General features: G+C 52.7%; 1 protein-coding gene across 7 annotated transcripts in view; it reads right to left on the bottom strand.

Annotated features, from left to right (window-relative positions):
* Positions 1-19,247, bottom strand: part of ZNF469 (zinc finger protein 469) — a 185,672-nt gene that overhangs the window by 15,033 nt on the left and 151,392 nt on the right. For 5 of the 7 annotated variants that reach the window (XM_090149465.1, XM_090149463.1, XM_090149467.1 and 2 more), the window contains 2 exons: positions 11,552-11,729; positions 1,151-1,221 (listed from right to left, as the gene is read on the bottom strand). The gene's annotated coding sequence lies outside the window, so the exon portion shown is untranslated. Of the gene's footprint in view, positions 1-1,150; positions 1,222-11,551; positions 11,730-12,402; positions 12,435-19,247 lie in introns of those variants that run through there. The other 2 variants (XM_031615112.2, XM_090149464.1) reach the window with 2 other exon arrangements.

The following is a 19,247-nucleotide window of genomic DNA, read 5'->3' as shown; positions in this document are numbered from 1 at the left end:
GAAAGGAAAGGAAAGGAAAGGAAAGGAAAGGAAAGGAAAGGAAAGGAAAGGAAAGGAAAGGAAAGGAAAGGAAAGGAAAGGAAAGGAAAGGAAAGGAAAGGAAAGACCCCAAACTGACCAAAAAAACCCTACAGCTGCTAAAACAAAGCAGACAAAGAGGGAAAAAACCCCTCTGCAGAACCCCTCTGCTCCTGCCCCATGCAGGGTCAGGGATGGGGAGGAGGATCTCCAGCCCTGTGTGGGAGTGGAGGACGCAGCTCTCGGGGCCTCGCAGCCCCAGGTTCGGCGTCTCCCTCGCCTGACCTTGGGTGAGACATTTAATCGTGGTGACTCAGCTCTCCATCTGTAAATCAGCCCCGATAAGGCTTCCCCTCGCCTATCTGCCTCGTGTATCAGCTCCTTAGATTAGCGAGGCAGGGACTGTTCTTACGAGCTGTGCGTGCGGTGCCCCGGTGTCACGAAGCCCTGATAGGGCTGGGTGGTGTGTGGGGTCAGTGCTTGGGGTGGGGGTCTTCTGAGGGTGAGAGTCCCGTTTGGATGTCAGCACTGAGTGCTGTTATCCGGCTGGGTACCGTGGCCCTCGGAGGCACTGTGGTTTCTCCAAATGCAGCTTTGAGCAGACCGGGATGAGTGTGGGAGTGGATGGAAAAAATAAACACAAATCCCAGCTGGGCCATACCTTTAGGGAGGCACACAAAGAGCCTATGCCAGATGGCAGTGGGGCTGTGCTGACCCCTAAAAGCCCCCCATATACCCTCCCTCCCCCCAGATCTGCTGATTTCTGCCACCAAACTCTGAAGATGCTTTGATTTCTGTCTGCCTTGCATGGATGGAGAGAGGCATTTAAAGGATTTCCATCCCATCCGGGCAGGTCAAGCAGCTGCCTCTGATGGTGAGGTTTTGGCCGAGGCTGTGAAAAATCCCTCCCTCTCGTGAACTGGCCCCTTCTCAAAGCAGGGACTGTTTCAGCTTTCTGTCTCTTGTGGCCAGGAAAGCAGCTGGGGAGGTTGGAGTGATGGGGGCTGAGCCTCGGCATCCCCACACTGAGGGGCTTTGGGGGGGGTTGTGGCATGCCCTGAGCCCGCTGGGATGAGGAGCAAAGCCTAGCTCACAAAAATAGCATCAGAGCGCGCCGTCAGCTGGCCGGTACCTTGGCACCCCTCCGCCACGCCGCTACTGCCGGGACTCACTTCCACCTCCCATGAAATATGAATTTCTTGGCTGCAAGGGAAAGAGAGAACTATGTCAGGAATCTGTGTTTGGCTTGGCTGCGGCACAGTGGCTCCCAGCGCCTGGGCTGGGCTCTGGCATGTGGCTGAGAGAAGGAGGGGTTCCCAAAACGCACCGCCACAGCCATGCCAGGATGGGTGCCCCCAGGGAAGGGAAACTGAGGCAGGGATGGAGATGAGGGCTGTATCTCATGTTCTGAATCCCACTCCATCCCCTGTATCTCGTACCCATCCCTGACATCCCATCCCTAACCCCTGCATCCCACCCATCCCCTGCATTCCATTCATCTCTTGCATCCCATCCATCTCCTGCATCTCATCCCCATTCCCAGCCCCATCCCCTGTGTTTCATCCCCACGCCCTGTATCCCAGCTCTATCTGCCTCTTCACAGCTCGTCCACCTGCATCCCAGCCTGCTGGGGTCCTTGCCTGCATTCCCACCTGGGAATGGAGGGAAAAGAGCACTTCTGAGAAGCTCAAGGTATTTTCAGGGCACGTTATTATCTCCCTGCCAGCTCCTGATTCAGCCCAGAGCTCAGGAGCTCTGCAGTGCTGAGCAATGCTTGCTGCTCTCCTGGAGCACGTGTGCTGCTTGGTCAGATCCCAAAACAGCTCATCCCTCTGATGTTAACCCATAAAATAAAGAGAAAAGCAGAATGGGGGCTAGCTCCTGTCCATGCATGGCACATCAAGAGGAACACGATGGGTCCTTCAGCCCCAGGGAGGGGGATGGGGACAAGGGCTGGGACTGAAGGAGAAAGTTCAGTGATGGACACGGATTTGTTCTGAGGAAGGCCGGGGCATCCCTTGGGGAGGAGCCATAGGATGGAAGCCCTGCTGGTGTGTGCACACACACGGGTGGTTTGGTCTGGCTCTGTCCGGGTGAGGAGCACCGCGAGACACCGCTTCCAGCAGATGTTGCTGGCCAGAGGACGAGTTGGAAGGCTATTCAGAAAGTTTGCTTCTTGCTCACAATGGTCCAAAACTGATTTTCTGGATCCGAACGGCTTTGGGTTTCCAAGCTGGTGAGCGTCCAGCTTTCAGTCTGGATCCAGACTTTGCAGAGAGTCCAAATTCTTCCTCGGCTTCTAATGCAAGCTGGTTCCAGACAAGCAGCAGGCACATCCTGAGCTGCTCTCTGGGTACCCCTCAGGGTGCTGCATGCCAATGGCTGGGCACAGCGCCCACGCTCCTCCCAAATATCCACACTGCCCTATCTGGAATTGCTGGGAAATGCCCCATGGGGCTTTTTGGGAGCATCCAGGGTGGTGGAAAGAGATGCCATGGGAAGCAGCTGGAGGTCACCCCTGCCTGCTGTCAGTGTAAGAAGAGCCAGGTGAATTGAGGACACCCAGCAAAACAAATCCCATAGATCCCAGTGCCCAGTGCACACCTCTGCAGGTGCTCACACTGACTCCATCCCAAGGCTCTTTCCCAAAGGCGATGGTAAACACATGACTTGGCTCTGGTATGGGCAAGCAGAGCACTCCAGGTGTCCGTTTCCTAAAAAATCCCATAGATGAGGCACCTGAGCACCTCTCTTGCTCCAATCCTGAGCCTCCAGGACCGTGTGGGTTTAATCTCCTTCGAGGATCAGCAGCGGAGCCGGGGCTGACAGCAGCATCTTTGTGGGTCTGTCAGGAAGAATGACTTATTTTGACGTTTATTTAAGAAATATTAATCTTTCATTTTCCTTCTAAATGCTCCTGTTTGCTGAGGAACTATCTGTTACCTAAGTGCTCTGATAAATCTTCCAAGGTAAAATTACATGTTAGATGCTGCCAGAAGGGTACATTTAAGAATGCTTCCCAAATTATCAACTGCATTAATCTTAATTACTTTGGTAAAAGTAGAGTCTGGCATTAGGGAGAGCTAAATTGAACGGGTGTTTGTTTGTCTTTATCATATCACATATTTGAGATCATTTAACGGGACGCAGATAAAAGGTGCAGGGCAGCGTGGGGCAGAGTGACAAGGAGCAGGAGGGGACCAAGGAGCCCAGGACAAAGAAATATTTAACAGAAATTAATGCTGTTTTGAGTGAAAAAGGAAGATGAGGATATAAGCAAGTCAGAGCCCCACTGAATGCATGCTGCAGGGAAGCACCGCTGCTTAAATCCCTCTTATTTGGATGAATGGGATCAGGCACTCGCTCAGAGGTGAGCGCATTGTGAAGTATTTCAAGGCATAGAGATGAAATAAAGCACAAGGATTAAGTGCTCTCATTAACCGGGGCCTTGGAGAGGTATTGGGTATCTCTGCATCTCCCCAGGTCTGCGTGACCTGGGTATGTTCACCATCACACAGCGAGCTTGGATAAGTCAAAAGGGGATGGGGAGGATCCATCCCCATCCCCATCCCCATCCCCATCCCCATCCCCATCCCCATCCCCATCCCCATCCCCATCCCCATCCCCATCCCCATCCCCATCCCCATCCCCATCCCCATCCCCATCCCCATCCATCTTTTCCTTCCCCCTTATTTTTAACTTAAAAAACCTCACACCCCTGTGCAAATGATGATGAGTGCACAGATGCGTGAGGGGAGGTGATGGAAGCAGGTGAGAGACACACCTGTGGAGGTGCTGATGGGTACCAGGTGTGGGTTTGCAGTCCCTGGGTGCCCCCAGACTCTGCTTCCCTAACATAGGGCCCTGCTCTGAGTCAAAAAAAAAAAAAAAAAAAGGAAAAAAAGGCAATGACACCATTCCCAGCTCAATATTATGTTTCCTTCCTCCCAGCAGAGCCTGGGTCTGCTCCAAGCTGCCTTCCCCTCTACTCCTGGTCAAACAGGGACAGGAAACCTGAGAGCAGATGAGAACATTGCCATTATTTTCACCCAAGCCTCAGTTATCTCGTTGTCCTTCTGGCATCCCTTCCATCCCCTCTGCTCTGCAGCACATCTGTGCTGGGTGTCACCATCTCACCCTGCGTCCCCTGCATGAGCATCCGCCATGCCCTGGCTTCTCTATGATGCCACCAAGGTCCCCTTCTGTGCCCATATGGGTCCATTTCTCACCCATGCACACGTTCCCTGAGCAAGGTGCTTGGCTCATTTCATGGCTATGAGCAGGTCCAATCCTCCCCATATGGATGCTGATGGCCTGGGCAGGATGTTGGGTGACATTGGGTGACACTGGGTGACACTGAGTGGCAGTGACCACATCAACCAAGTCTCCTCCAGCAGATCGAGACCGCTGTGTCCAACCCGACCTCGTTACTTTGGGATCTGATAGGAGGACACTGCCAGATTTGGGGGCTTTTAAGCTGTCAACTTTTCCTATCATTATTAGCAATGTCTTAAATTAGCTCTCTCCTCTGAAATTTGCTTCTGAAAGACAAGATTAATGAGCATTTCCTTTGGGGATTTATTGCACTGTTAATTATTCTCTCCCAGAAATTTGGTTTCGAATATTATCAGCCCCCTTTTTTTTCCTTTTCTTTTTTTTTCTTTTTTTTCAATTAAAAGTGATTAAAATTTGCTCTCTATAAAAGAAAAGCAGTTTTTTTTTTTTAATATATATTTTTTTAAACTATCCCCTTCCTGATTAAGAATAATAGCCGAGAGAGGGAGATAACGGTGGCTGCAGCGGGACACCGCCGCCCCTTCGCCGCAATGATGGGTGCGGGACCCGCAAACGCGCTGCAGTGCGCGGCCGGACCCGCAGAGGGAGGCAGAGGGAAGCGGAGGGATGCGCGGAAAGCAGAGGTGTCCGGAACCTCTGGGTGGTTCTGGTGCATTTCGGTGCCATTTCAGCGCAATTTCGGCTCAATTTTAGTGCTATTTCAGTGCCATTTTGGAGCGTTTTGGCGCAATTTCGGTGCAATTTTGGCGCCACTTTGGTGCAATTTCAGTGCATTTTAGTGCCATTTCAGTGCAATTTTGCTACTATTTTGGTGCCATTTCAGTGTATTTCGGTGTCATTTCGTTGCAATTTTGGTACCATTTTGGTGCAATTTCATACAATTTTGGTGTATTCCAATCTCATTTCAGTGCAATTTTGATGCCACTTTGGTACAGTTTCAGTGCCATCTCAGTGCTGTTCTGATGCAAATTCAGTGCAATTTCAGTGTAATTCAATTCTGTTCCAACGCATTTCAGTGCCATTTTGGTGCCATTTCCATGCACCAACCCCTCTAAGAGATGCTCCATGGGATATCAATGCTGTTGGCTGTGGAGATGGCAACTCCAAAGCAGCACCTTCATGAATTTCACCCGTTTTGCTGCAGCCAGAAGTGGCTGAGAGCTGCAGCAGGCACAGGGCTCACACACTGCGTGCACACCCCAGCAGACATTCCTCGTGTGTCTCCCAAACGCAAAACATTCTGAAAATGCTCTGAACACAAATGCTTGCTTAGTGGGGGACGGATCCGGTTACACCCAGGACACAGGGGGAGTGGTGCTGGAAAACACCCTGCAGCCGAAACAGAGCCCCAGACATCGTCCACGGCAAGGCTGGCTTTAACCCCACGCTATCCATGTGTAGAAGCCCTGCTGGTTTTTTTGGCTGGTAGAAAGCAAAACAGGATGCTGAGCTAAATGCAAGGGCTGGGGACAGACCCAGGTATGCATCTCACCATACCCATGCTCACAAAGTGTTGGACCTGCAGCTGTATGTGGGCACCAAGACAAAACCCATCTACATCCCCATTCATCCCCATCTCCACGGCGACTCCATCCCTGCTGATGGAGAAAACCCATCCTGGATTCCTCTGAGCTGTTGCTCAAAGAGCAGCTTCCCACCCCCTTCAGCACGTTGCATGGAATTCTGGCAGGATTTCCTTCCCTCTTGCATTTGGGGTTCTGCAGCAAACAGCAAAACAAGCACCAAAGGATGGAGCCTGGACTAAGAACTGAGGGAGACGTGCTGACATTGAGTTCTGCAGCTTGGCACTGAGATGACAGTGCCAATGGCACGAGCTGCCAGCTCTCTGCTGGGCTCACAGTGCACTGTGATGTGACCTTTGCTGTGCTGAGCCTCCAGCCTGCCTTGAAGCATTGATGCCATGTAAGCACTGCATTTTGGGGCAGCACCCCCAAAGTCCCCAGTGAGTTGTGACAGCTGCCAAAACTGAGAGCTGCCCTCTGTTCTCCCAAGGAGCAAAAAGGTGTGGAGCTCAGAAAATCCATGCGGAGCTGTAAAAAAGGCTGAAGAACAGAGGCACATTCATGGCACGCCTCAATTGGCTGCCTGGTGTGGGTGATGGGAGCAGCTGCATGCAGGATGTGGGATGTGATGGCTTATCCTGCCCCAAGCTTTGGAGGCTGGCATCAGAGCCCCGAGGGATGCTTGCAGGGATGGGGCAGATGTGCTCTGCAAAGGTGCTGCATGGGGTTCCTTTCCCTTTTTGCAGGCATTGAGACCAAGGAATGGATGCTCACAGCTCATGGCCGTGGACCTGATGCTATCTCTGCATCAGCAGTGAAATGAAACTGGGGAAGGTTTGTGCATCCTGCACCAAAACTGCCCAAGGATGGGGTCAGGCTCACTTGTGGCTGCAGAGAACAAACCCTGCACATGCACAAGAAACGAGCATGGGCTATTGCACAGGGCTGAAGAAAGGCATCTGCATTTTGCTGGAGGTGAAGAAGCAGCTGGGTGCAGCAGCACGGCGCATCCTTCCTCCACATGTGCTCACAAGATGCAAAATGAAGATGGGGGATTTCCTGACAGCTTTGGGGCATCGTTATGAGGGTGAGCAGGAGGATGAACAAAGGATGCTGACACAGGAAGGGTGATCCGAGGAGAGGATGCTGCTGCCCTTCCTGCAAGGGAAAGTACAGCTGCAGCCATCCCCGGGTTGGATCGCATGGTAAGGTGATGCTGTGAGCAAAGGGTGACTGAAAAGCACAGAAATTAGCCCAAAATGAGGCTGGAACCTAAGCACGGTGGCTCACATTGACCCTGCTAGCACACAGTGCCTGCAGAGGGGCTGGGATGCAGGTGTGGATGGCTCTGAGCATCCTTCCAGTGGGCAGAACTGGGGGAATCAGGGAGAAATGGGGCATTCTGTGGTATCAGGGACAGTGCTCCAGGCTTCCCAACGCTTTCCTCATCTGAACCGCAGAAGGATTACAGAAAAAGAACACCAAGACCCAACCCTCTGGGAGCCTGCCCGAAGGAAAAAATGTGTATTTTTATACCCTGGCTGGAAAACGGAATTCCTCCGAGCAGCGACAATTTTTCATCATTAAAAAACACAACTAAAAAATAAAACTTCTCATTTCTGATGGATGGACAAAGCCCTTCTCTGGGCCTTCCCTCCTCCCCCAAGACCATGGGCTGTACCCAAGGGGTGCTCATCCCCACGCCCCCTCCTTCCCACCGTGATCCATCCCAGACAATACCCAACGCGATACCGCCGGAAACCATTCATTTCCCTGTGCTGCGGTGCTAACGGGGGATTACCAAACCCAGCATAGTTTTATGCTGAATTCACACCCCAGCTGCATTTTTTCCTTCACCTGGAGGCTCAGTCCACCCTCAGCAATGGGGAATCAATGAAAGACAGCACGGGGAGCACATCCCTGCACGCACCCACCGCCCGCTCGGCTCCTTTTGCTCCATTTTTCCAACAGAACCTTGCAACTCAGAATTTTTGCACTGCTGTTTAGTTCATTATGGCTATTGAGGTTAGGGAGAAGGGTGTTGGAGCAGGGGGAGATCACTTTACCCCGATGCTTCCTGCCTTTGTGAACCCACACAAAGCTGCTTGTGTGATGGGAAAGGCTCGGCACCCCACGTGCATGAACACAGCCTGAGCTCAGTGCCATCCTGACATGGGGAGCAGTATTTGTCACAGGAAAAAAAACCTCCAAGTCCATAGAAAGAAAAGGAATTAAATATCTGCCTGTGTGTCCATCCATACATCCATCTGTGTGAACATGTGTCCACCCGTGTGTCCATGTATCCATCTGTGCGCCCAAGCATCCATCGGTGCATCTATGTGTCTATTTATGCATTTGCATGCCCATCTATGCATGTGTGTTCATCTGCATGCCTGCCTGCACACCTGTGTCTGCCTATGCACCTGTCTCTGTGTCCATTTGTGCATCTGTATCAGTCTGTGCAACCACCTGAGCGCCCATCTGTGCATCCACCTGTACATCCATCTGCACACCCATCTGTGCGTGTCTGCATATCCATCTGTGTACCCATATGTCCATCTGCGCACCAGCCTGCACATCTGTGTGTCTGCCTGTGCATCCGTCTGTGCATCCCTGTTTCCACCTGTGCATTCAACTCTGTGTCAACCTGCATGTCTGCCTGTGACCTGCTGCCCATTGCCACTGGGTGTGGCAATACCAGGCAGTGCCATCTGCCACCTCTGCATCCCAAAAGGGCTTTTCCATGGGTCCAGGTGTCCCCATGGTGGGAGCTCCAGAAGGATTACATGCAAGGATGCTGTGGCTGGCTCATAGAAACAACACAGAGGTTTAACCAAAGGGAAAACTGCCTGTCGGTTCTGTTTGTCTCTTAAGTAGAAGCGGATGTGGGACTCCCCTTGCAGTGCTGCCCATCCCTGGGCAGGCTGAGAACTGGGTGCACAGCCTTGCCAGGACATCCTGGCACGCACAGAGGTGCTGCAGTTTGGGACAATGCACACACCCACACCACCACAAAGCACCTGTGTGAGCAACCCCACAAAAACAAGGTGGGGATCAGCAGGAGGGAAATGGGCTCATGGGGTTGTGATTTCCCAAACTGAGCCAAGGAGAGGAGGCAGAGGCACAGTGAGAAGACAACTCCCTCGTCCTCACATCCTGACACCCAGCCTCCTTCTGCTGGCTGCCCTTTAATTGTCCTCCCCACGGGTTTCTAAACTGGGACTTGCAGCATCCGACTGGAGCAGACTTGTGCTTTGTGGTTGGGTGGTTGTTTTTTTAAATCTCTTTCTCATAAACCTGTTACATAGGCAGCAAAATGCTCTGCCTATCCCTGAAACACCCAGAGCCACAGCACAAGGGACACAGAGGGCTCTGCATGTGCTTCCTCACCACGACCAAAGCAAGGAGAGCTGGGGCTGCTCAGCCCTTTAATCTGCTGCCAGCTCCCAGCCCAGCCTTTAGATGATTGGATCCAAAAATCCCTGGAAGGCAGGGCTTGGCACGGCCAGAGATGCTACCTCTGCCCTGCTGCTGTAATTATGCCACCAAACTTAGAAAGCAGCGGAAGAGCTGCATGTAGCACCGCAATGAGAAGGATGTTTAATTGCAGCACGCTGTGTTGTCTTCCTCTGCTTGGCTCAGGATGCCAATGTGCAGCCAAACCCAACTGCAAAGCCAGGCTGCTGATGGAAGATGCTTCCTTCGAGCAATTAATGCCTCTCCCCAGGACTCCCCTTCTCCTACCTGAGGAGAAATGATTTCTCCCCATCATCCTTGAGATTAAGATGGATACATGCATGGGAACCAGCAGCAACGGTGGGGATGACAGAGGAAAGCAGCTGATCCCTATCACAATGCCCCCATGAACACTGAACATCAATCTGCTGCTGGCCAAGGAAAGGTGTGGATCAGAGCTGCTCCTCTCAGCTCTGCTCTATGTCCTCACTATGTGACTCATCCTCTCCACACCAGTTCTCTGCGTGGAGCCCAACCTGACTGTGTGCACAGCCAGCATGGCTTTGAGGCTGCAAGCACCACCCTTGAAGCACCATTCCTTATTCTCAGTCTGCATGCCCCCTCTTTTACTGTGGGGCAATTTCCCCTTGTCCTGTACCAACCCACCCTGGAGAGAAGTTTGGCTCCTTTCCTCTTTCAGCTCTGCTTTAGGTATGGGAATGCCACTTTCAAACTTGCTGAGGGTGCACTGATCCCACTGCCAATGTCACTGATGAAGGCATTGAAGAGCAATGTTCCCAGTGCTGCCCCCCCATCTCCATCCAGACACTGACTGCCACTCTCTGGGTACCATCTTACAACTCATTCACAGAGCAGCTCCACCCATCAAATCCATATCCTTCCAATTTGGAGAGAAGGATGTTACACAGGACTGTGTCAAAGGCTTTACTGAAGCCCAGCTAGGTGACATTAGCAGCTCTTCCCTCGTCTGCTGACACAGTTATGCCATCACAGGAGACCACCGTGGTGATCAAGCATCTTCTCCCATTTGGGTCTCCTCTGGAAGGGTCTGTGTGCAAACTTAGAGTCCATTCAAACATCATTGGGACCACAGGGCCAACCAGGTCCTGCAATGCACTGAGGGATTTGCTGCAGCTGGGCATTAGATGGCCTAGCAAATTCCAGTGTGCTGCTAGGAGCAAAGGGCTGAGCCATGGAGAAATGGCAAGAGCCCTTCCTTTAGTGACCTGCTCCCTGCCAAGCAGAGCCATGGGCAAAAGGCAACATCAATATATCCATCTCAGCAGACTTTATAGGAGTGGATACTTCCCAAAGGCTGCACGCAGCCTCCAATTTGCCCATCCTGTGCAGCGTGTCACCACGCAATGACAGCCACCAGCATGTCCCCCTCTGCAGAAACAACAGAGGAAGAAAGAGTACTTCTGTTTCTTCCTCCTCTATTGACACAGCTGGGAGAGCTGGGGCCAGGCTCCTCCTCCTCCAAAATGCTCCATGCATTCACTTTGTAGCTCCAGCAGTGCTGGAAGAGGCACAGCTCCTTCGACAGCACACATCAGCTCTGTGCAAGAGCATCTCTGGTGCTATGCTGGGGCCACCAACAGGGTTGCAATGGGAATGACACATTCACCATACTCCCCCATGGGTCACCACTGATCCCTCAACCCCAGGAAGAGCACCACCACCTCCCAGCAGTGTGATTCACATTGCCACCGTTGGTGGGTTTGCTCCTCTTTGCCTCTGGAGAGACAAATGCAAAGCATTCCTTTACTTTCCTGCCTCAATGGAATGACAGGTGAAGCAATAAAATGCTTTTTTTTTTTTTTCCCCCTCTGTTTTATAGAGCTGTAAACTTAATTTCCTTTTAAACCATTTGCTTTCACTTAGAGCTCAGAGATCCTGCGCCACTGGCAAAGCTGCAGCTTCCCTGTGCTGAAATCAGCATATAGAAGCAGAAGATGGCTGTTTTTTGGGTAAGCTTAGAAGCCTGTGGAAGGGAAGATGAAGTGGGGGAAAAAGAGGAAGTTTCTTAGAGCACTAAGGGCCTGTTTTCTATCTGAAGGCATTAAGGGTCTATGGTCCATCTGAGAGGACTGGGATGGATGGTGCTGCACCTGATGCACACACAAGCTGGAGCACACAGCTCACCCTCAAGCTGCACTCCTCAAGCCCAGAAATGTGCTCTGCCACCCATTTCACATCTCCTGCCCACAGGCAGTGGCTGTGTCACTGTCACCCACCTGGCACCCACAGATGGCTCTGTCCTACATGGGTTCCCTGCACGCTCCAGCTGCGTGCAGCTCTGTTTGGCAGCTCCTGGGCAATGGAGAGGCCATTCCTGATGCCCCGGGGTGAATCCTTTCCTCGTGGCAGCTGTGCTCGTCCTGTGGTGCTCAGCAGGCAGCCCGCATGCTGGCTCTGTGGGAGAAGGCAGTACTCAGGGTCAGGGGAATGCATGGGGGGGATGCTGGAGGTGAGCTCTATTCACCACCACAGTGACAATGTCCTGCCACCTTCAGGCTGTCACGCTACGAAGCCCCTGTGAGTTATTTGAGAGAAGCTCCACTACAGAAAGCAAGGGTAGAGTTTTTGGTGGAGCCACCTGCCTGCATCCTCCTCTATTGCTCTCCCTGCTGCACTCCTGCAGCTGTGCTCAGGTTACATGGGGACATGCAACACTGCCTGCCCTGAGCTGCAGGGGCAGTCATCCCAAAAGCACTATCACACTCTGAGCACAGCTTAACACAGGGCAAGAGTCATGCTTGACACAGCTCCCTGTGCAGCTCATTAGCACTGTGTCCTTTGCTGTGCTCAGGGCTCCTTAATGAACCAATCTCTGCCACCCAGGTCCACTGATTCCTCTAGAACCAGGATAAAACCACTCCTATTCCTTGCCTGTTTTCTGCTCTGTTGCATCAACACGGGCATTTTGGGGGTGAATCCAGGCAGCACCAGAGATGCTATCATGCTATAACAGGATAATAATAGCAGGGTAGCAAAGTCTTTGGCTACAGCAAATGAGAATGGCTACAGCAAATGAGAACAAACCCAAATGCAGCAGCCACAGAAACAAAGGAACAGAGCTGCTTACCTTTAGAAGGCCTCAGACAGGCAGGGATCTCCAGCAAGAGATACCCTTGCTTCCACTGCCAGCTCTTAAATGAGGGCTGGGAAGGGGTGGATCCTGGCTCCAGCCCTTCTAGTCACTCAGGTACATTGCATGCACCTGAGCTTCCCACCAGGTGCTCCATCTCTGTTTCAGGCTATGACTTAGCATTGCCACTACAGCTGCAAAGCACAGTGTTTTCTGATGAGCCAGACAAGCAAAGCCCTGCATGCAGGACTCAGGACGTGACCTGATTCTACCAGCCTGGCTTCCAGCAGATGCTGAAAAGCACAGCCACCACCAGCAGCAGTGCCCTAATATGCTGGGCTCCTCAAAAGCAAACAATCTCCTGGAGTACAGTGCATGCCATTAAGGAGATCTGTACCATGTGAGCTCCCAGCCCTCAGACCCAGTGGATCTGTACAAAAGATGTCCCTGGTGCTGGAGGCTCCCAACCCCCAGAAGTTTAAAGCACAACGTGAAGCTCACTTCAAAGAGCAGCAGCTTCCTCCTTGATAACATCAGGAGTCTGGATCAAAGGCTGCATCCTAGGAAGTTCAGCACAGGAGGGGAAAATAAAATTGCTTCCTCTAGAGCATTCCTCACTGCTGAAAATAAGCTGGTGTAGGAAAGTTGGAGCATCGTCTATAGTTAGAGCTATAAAAGATGTCGAACTTGCTGCCCTAAGGGCTTTATGGGGCATCTTGCTAGTGGAGGGCAGGGACAGCAGTGGATTTCTGGATGCTCCTTGTCTGCAGCAATCCATCTGATCCACAAAGCAGGCTCTGATCACAACACATTGAAACAAATCTCATTCACCCACCAGCAAAATCGCACCAATTTTTGGCACTGCGAGAGCACGCAGAACACCGGAGCCTCACCCTGCATAGGCAAGCTTTGCAAGAGCCCCTTGCACTGCAGGGCACCCAGTGCCAGATGCTGGGGACAAATCATCAGATGTGCCACATACATGTGCCATTTGTGAGCTTCTCCTGCAAGCCCATCCCTGTCTCCATCCCATTCAGAGGTTCCACTCCCGCAGGCAGATGATGGCTCTTCCCCTCCTCCTCCTCCTCCTCCTCCTCCTGTCCCAGCACATGGGGACAGCAGCCCCATTCTCTGCTGTGGCCTCAGTGATGATTAGTGCCTTTCAGGAGCAGGCTGGGTTTTTTTCCTGCTCGCCGGCCCCAGATGAATAGCTCTGGGCAGAAGTGAGCAGACAGCATCCCCTGTATTCCACGCTTCATATGAAAACCAGATGCCACGACTACGATTACAAATCAAAGCTGACAGGGGGACGAGAGGTTTACTCAGGAATTGAGAGAGGGCACGAAACCTTTCCAACGGGGCTACCGTTCAGCCCTGACACACAGACCCACGATTGTGCCCTAGGAGCTGTGACACCGAGCCTGAAAAATGCCCATGGGCAGCACCTCTGCCTTTCCCTTGGCCTCTAAACTGATGATAACCGGGATGAGGAGTCATTACTGGGGAGCCTCTGATTCTCAGTGTCAGCCCCAGCTCTGCACCCATCCCCGGGACCTCAGTGAACTCAACAACGTGAAAGCCAACATTCCCATTCCATTTGTCTGGATTTCTACCTCCTGCAAGAAGAGATTTCACGGAGCATCCACTGCCATCCCAGCCTGGGAGCATTTCAGCTCAGTGACAGGGGCAGAAAGGTGGCAGTGGAGATAGCAGGGGCTGGATGAGAAGGACGCGATGCATTCAGATTATCATTGCTCCCCACCACTGCTCAGCCACCAGCTCCCAGGAACATCACACTGAGGGATTCTGGCCTCACCCTGAGAGCTGCTGTTGGACAGAGCAGAGATTTTACACCAGAATCCACAAAGCTCACAGTAGCTTCCGTAATCTCTTCCAACACCAATTATCCCCACTCCTAAAGCTTTCCCAATTGAATTTTCCAGCCTGCAGCTTTGGCTCTGCCACCAGGTGTTTCCCTCCCTGAAAGCAAACCTCAGCTCTTCAACTCACTCCTGGATCCTCCTATTTTTTTGCACTAAAACTGAACAACCCTTGTTCCCAGGGTTCCTGCAGCATCACCAAATGATTAAAATATAATTAGAGGTGTGGGGCTGGCAGGGAGGGGGTTCAGGCTCAATTTAATAATGCACCAGCAGCAACAAGCTCTGCAAACCTGGATGGCTGCCTCTTGCTGCTCCCACTGCCTTGCTGTGCATTGAACTGATGGAAACCACCTGCACGCCCTGGTGCTGTGCATGCCCTGCCTCCATGCCACTGTCACCTGGCTGCACTATCACTAAGTTTCATTGCCACCAAGTTGCACTGTCACCATGCTGCACTATCACTACACTGCACTGTCACTAAGTTGCATTGTTCCCATGCTGCACTGTCATTGCGTTGCACTGCGACCTCACTGCATTGTCCCTGTGCTGCGCTGTCACCGTGTTGCACCATCACTACATTGCACTAAGCTGCCTTGTCTCCATGCTGCACTGTCATTACGCTGCACTGTCACCACCCCACGCTGCTCTCTCACTACTTTGTACCATCACCACATTGCACTTTCACCAGCCCAGCAGCATCAGGTTCCTCCTGCTGGAGCTCATCCTCATCCCAGAGGCCACACACTCGAAAGGACCTGCTATGGAATAACAGCTCAGCCTGACAGGGAAGGCTGCAGCACTGGAGCTGGGGATGCACTGCAGAAGAAGCATTATTTACCCAAAGCTCAGGTTGGAGCTGTGGGAGCGTTTCAGTGAGGAGCATCCAAACTTTCCATTTCAGAAGCAATCCTTCACCGCTACGCGGAGCGTATTTAACATTTCCAAGCAGCTGCCAGCCCCAGTGCCAACAGAGCTGATCCTGCACCATTCCCCTGCACTGCAGCAGCACCGGGCATCACAGAGTGGCCATGCCATGCTTTGGGGCCAGGCTGCCTAGCCGGGAGCGCGTGGGAACCCTGCCGAGCCCGACACCCTGTCACCAGCTCCAGCGCGCGCCTCTGAGCTCCAGCCAAGGAAAACACCATTGTGTCAGGAGCAGACGTGGGGCCGGTGCCAGCGAGGACCGAACAGCAGCTCTTTGTGTCCCCCGGCAGTGCTCCAGTGTGGGGTTAGGTCAGCCTGAGCGCAGCTTTTCACTCTGAGCCTTTGTTAATCTATAGGGGAAATGAGCGGCGTTACGCGGCGGGGCTGGGTGGCACGGAGAGGGGGTGAGGAGGAAAGCAAGCCTGCCACACGAGGGGCTGGCAGCAGATCAGTGAGATGGGAGAGATGCTATGGCCACCAGGACTGCATCCCATCCCCTGCACCCCCCTTATATTTTATGCTCTGCATCTCTCCTATATCCTCTCTCTCCCTGCATCCTGCACCCGGCATCCCATTCCCCAAGTTGCATCCTCTGCATCCCATCCACTGTATTGCATTCCCTGCATCCCATCCTCTACATCCCATCCTCTACATCCCATCCTCTACATCCCATCCTCTACATCCCATCCTATACATCCCCCCTACATCCCAAATGCTGCATCCCATCCCCTGCATCTCTCCCCGCGTTCCGCCCCCCGCATCCCACCCCTGTATCCCATCCTCTGTGTCCTCCCTGCATCCCGTCCTCTGACACCCAGAGACATGGAGGCTGTGCTGAATAAGGATGGGGGGCAGTTTCTGATGGGCTCCACAGCCTGCACAACACACACGAGCTCTTGTGGGTTCATTTCATGCATGGGCTGAAATGATTTCATTTTGGTTCAGCTGCTGAAACCTCCTCCAGTAGCTTCTTAAGCTCTCCAAGCCTGGGATGCCTCCTGGGTATTTCCTGGGGATTTGAAAAGGTCTTTTAGAGAGAGAAGAGTGAGGTGCAGCCTTGGCATCCTCACAGCTATCTGTCTGCAGGTTGGATACAGGGATCTGCAAAGCCTTTTCTCTGCAGGATGGAGCACTCTGATGTGCCCAGGTCCTGCACCCCGGCCATTCGCCCTCTGTCCATCACCCCCAGTCCAGGCACGTGGAACCCAGAAGTGCCACAAGCACATGGACATCCATCCCCCCATCCGTAACAGCCACAGCTCCGTGCTCCAGGAGCTTCATGGGCCCTTGGTTTATTTTCAGCAGACAAAATGTCAACATTTTTAGGCACAGAGGGACGGCCGGAGAGCCTGACCTGTCAACATCCAGGATGGAAAATACGCTCGTCAAGTGCTCGGGATGAGGTTCTAATTACTCCCCACATACCAGCCTGCATAAATACAGCACAGAAGTCCAAGAAAAGCACACTCTGAGTCCGACAAGCTTTTCCCGGAGCTGAGCTCAGCCTCCTTTCCTCGGGAACCACAGACTTCTGCTGCAGACAGCAGCTTGCTTCCTCCAGGGTGGCTTTAAGCTGTCCCTAAAGGTGAAGCTGTTTCACCCAGCACTTTGATACCAATGGGAGCAGCGATGCTGCAGGATGTGAGCTGTGCAGATGTGTCTGAATGATGCCAACGTGGGCTTGGGGGATGCTGGCCACCCCAACCCCAAAGGATGCTGTGGGCAGACTGGGATGCTGCTGGCGGTGCGCTGGGCACTGTCACTCCGGTGGTTCTGCACTGCTCCCTGTTGGTGCCATCCCAAAACAGTGGATCTGCTTTGAGTTGGTGACCACTTTATCATCTCCCCATCGCTCTGCAATGCAGATTTCCTAAAAAAAAAAAAAAAACAACCCAAAAAGCAGTGCTTGCGGGGCCGTTTGAAGCCCCACGTGGGGGACCTGCCCTCTGCAATCCATTTACCACTTGGCACCGCTCAGAGGGCTATTTTTAAAAGGTATGCAACTGTCCCAGAAACCCAACTTTGAAGTATGGTTCAAGGCTTTGTTGTTGGGAAAAGAAAGGGCTTTTAACGTTCGTAATTAAATGCAAACATGAGCGAGTTATGGGACTGGAGCTGGCTGAGGCAGGTCAGCTCTGCTCCACCAGTGCTGGATGCTGTCCACAGCACACTCCAGAGCCCGCTGCCCTTCTCTCATCACTGCAAAACGCTGCATTTTGCTGTCAGCTGGGAACATTTCCATCCTAGATGCCGCTCAGAATCAGGAGTGAGGAATCTGTTCCCATCAGTGCTGGCGTATGAAAGCCAATCCTAAAGCTGGGTGGGGTCAGGGCAGCCCCTGGAGCTGGTGCTGATGGGCCCCGCTCCTGGCCTTCCTCCCCTCCTCTTCTTCCCAGTGCTGGGCTGATGGGGAGGCTGCTCCCCACCTGGCCAAGAGGGAAAAGCAATGCACTGTGTGACGCTGGGAGAAATGGGGATCCCCTTGTTTTTCCTTCGGAGGGTGGAAATTTGGAGGTGTTACCTCATGCTGGAGCAGGAGGGTGTTAATTCAACACAGCAGCCTGATGGGAAGAGGCATTAAATACTCCCTGGAATGGTGATGGGGAGGGGGCAGGCGCTCACTTGTAATTAAACAGCAGCAGATCCAACCCAAACTGAGACAAGGCTCTGCTTTGAAGGGGACACTGATGCTTGCCTGCGGCTACATTTTTCACATGCCTTCCTAAGGAGATGGCTATCGGTGCATGGTTTGAGCCCTGTGGTTTGCAGGCTGCTGCGCATCGTGCCCGGCAAAGTCCCCTGGTGCCAGGTGTGGGACGTGGGACAAATCCAAAGCTGTGGGTCGGGAAGGAGCCCAGCCTGGCGGCTGCGTGGAAAGCAGGTGGGCAGGCAGCGGGGCTGGCAGAGAGGCTGGAGCTTTGCACCGAGGCCAAAACGCAGAGCAAAGACCTGCCAGCACCCGGCACAAGTCTGCTGCTCCCAGCCCAGGAGCACTGAGGACAGGTGCCATGAAACCTGCCCATAAATTCAATGGCTCCCCATTAACTGCAGCCCTAAAGCTCTGGGTGGGATATTCCCTTCTGAACCAGGGCTGGGATAAACCTTGATGGTTTTCTCAGATGTCAACACCCTCTCCAAGTTGGTGGTTCTGCCCTCTGCTCCAAAGTGGGGGAGGCAGCTCGGGGCCCTTTCAATCACCCCTATGTGATGCTAAGGAGCAATGCACTCTCCCTGCCAACATCTCCTGGCTTCCTGGGATGCTGCTGTAGGACCAAGTGTGCAGCATCACCTCCACTGGCCACCACATTCAGGCTTTACAATAAGCAGAGCATCAGCAGCGATCACTGGATTGGCTCCAACCGGTCAGCAGTGGGAATTTGTAGAGTGCAGATAAACCCCAAACAAGCTCACGGGGTTTCCTCATCATCCTTTGTCTCAGGAGTCACTTTGCTTGCAATAACACAAAGGCAACACAGAGATTCGGGGAGTTACATCTGTGTTCAGCCACAGAAACTCAACCATGGCAAATCCACAGGGCTCTGTGCCTGAAGAGAGCAGGAAGAGACGATAACAAGAAGTCCCATTTCCAAGCCCGAGCAGACAGCACTTATGAAGGAGATAACTTTTTGACTGCAGACAGGCGGATGGTTGATCCTTTTTAATAGAAGTTGCATGGGATGGTATCACAGATTTCTTGGTGAGCCAAGAACTGCTCCCTGCGAATTGTTCCTTGGAAGCCCATCTCTGACTCTTCTTTCAAACGCGTCAATGAGGCCTGACCCCATTTGGGGTGATGCTGTGAGTCCATGTCCACCCATATCTGGGGTCGGGAAGTCAGGACTGGGTTGCAAGCAGAGATGCGTGCAGCCCCGCAGCCATGCAGCAGATCCAAGCAGTGCTGCTTCCTGGCCACATTAAGGCCCCTTTATGCTCCTTGAGCCATGTAAAGAGACCTCTAAGTGAGTGTAAATTAAATTTAAGTTAGTTCTGCTTCCTTCTGAAGGCCCCTTTACGGTTCCAGCGAGGGGTGAAAGC

This window comes from Phasianus colchicus, chromosome 13, assembly GCF_987193195.1.
Source record: "Phasianus colchicus chromosome 13, bPhaCol1.hap1.1, whole genome shotgun sequence".
Classification (NCBI taxonomy): Eukaryota; Metazoa; Chordata; class Aves; order Galliformes; family Phasianidae; genus Phasianus; species Phasianus colchicus.
Note: the sequence above shows the minus strand (reverse complement) of the source record. Positions and strands in the feature narration are given on the sequence as shown.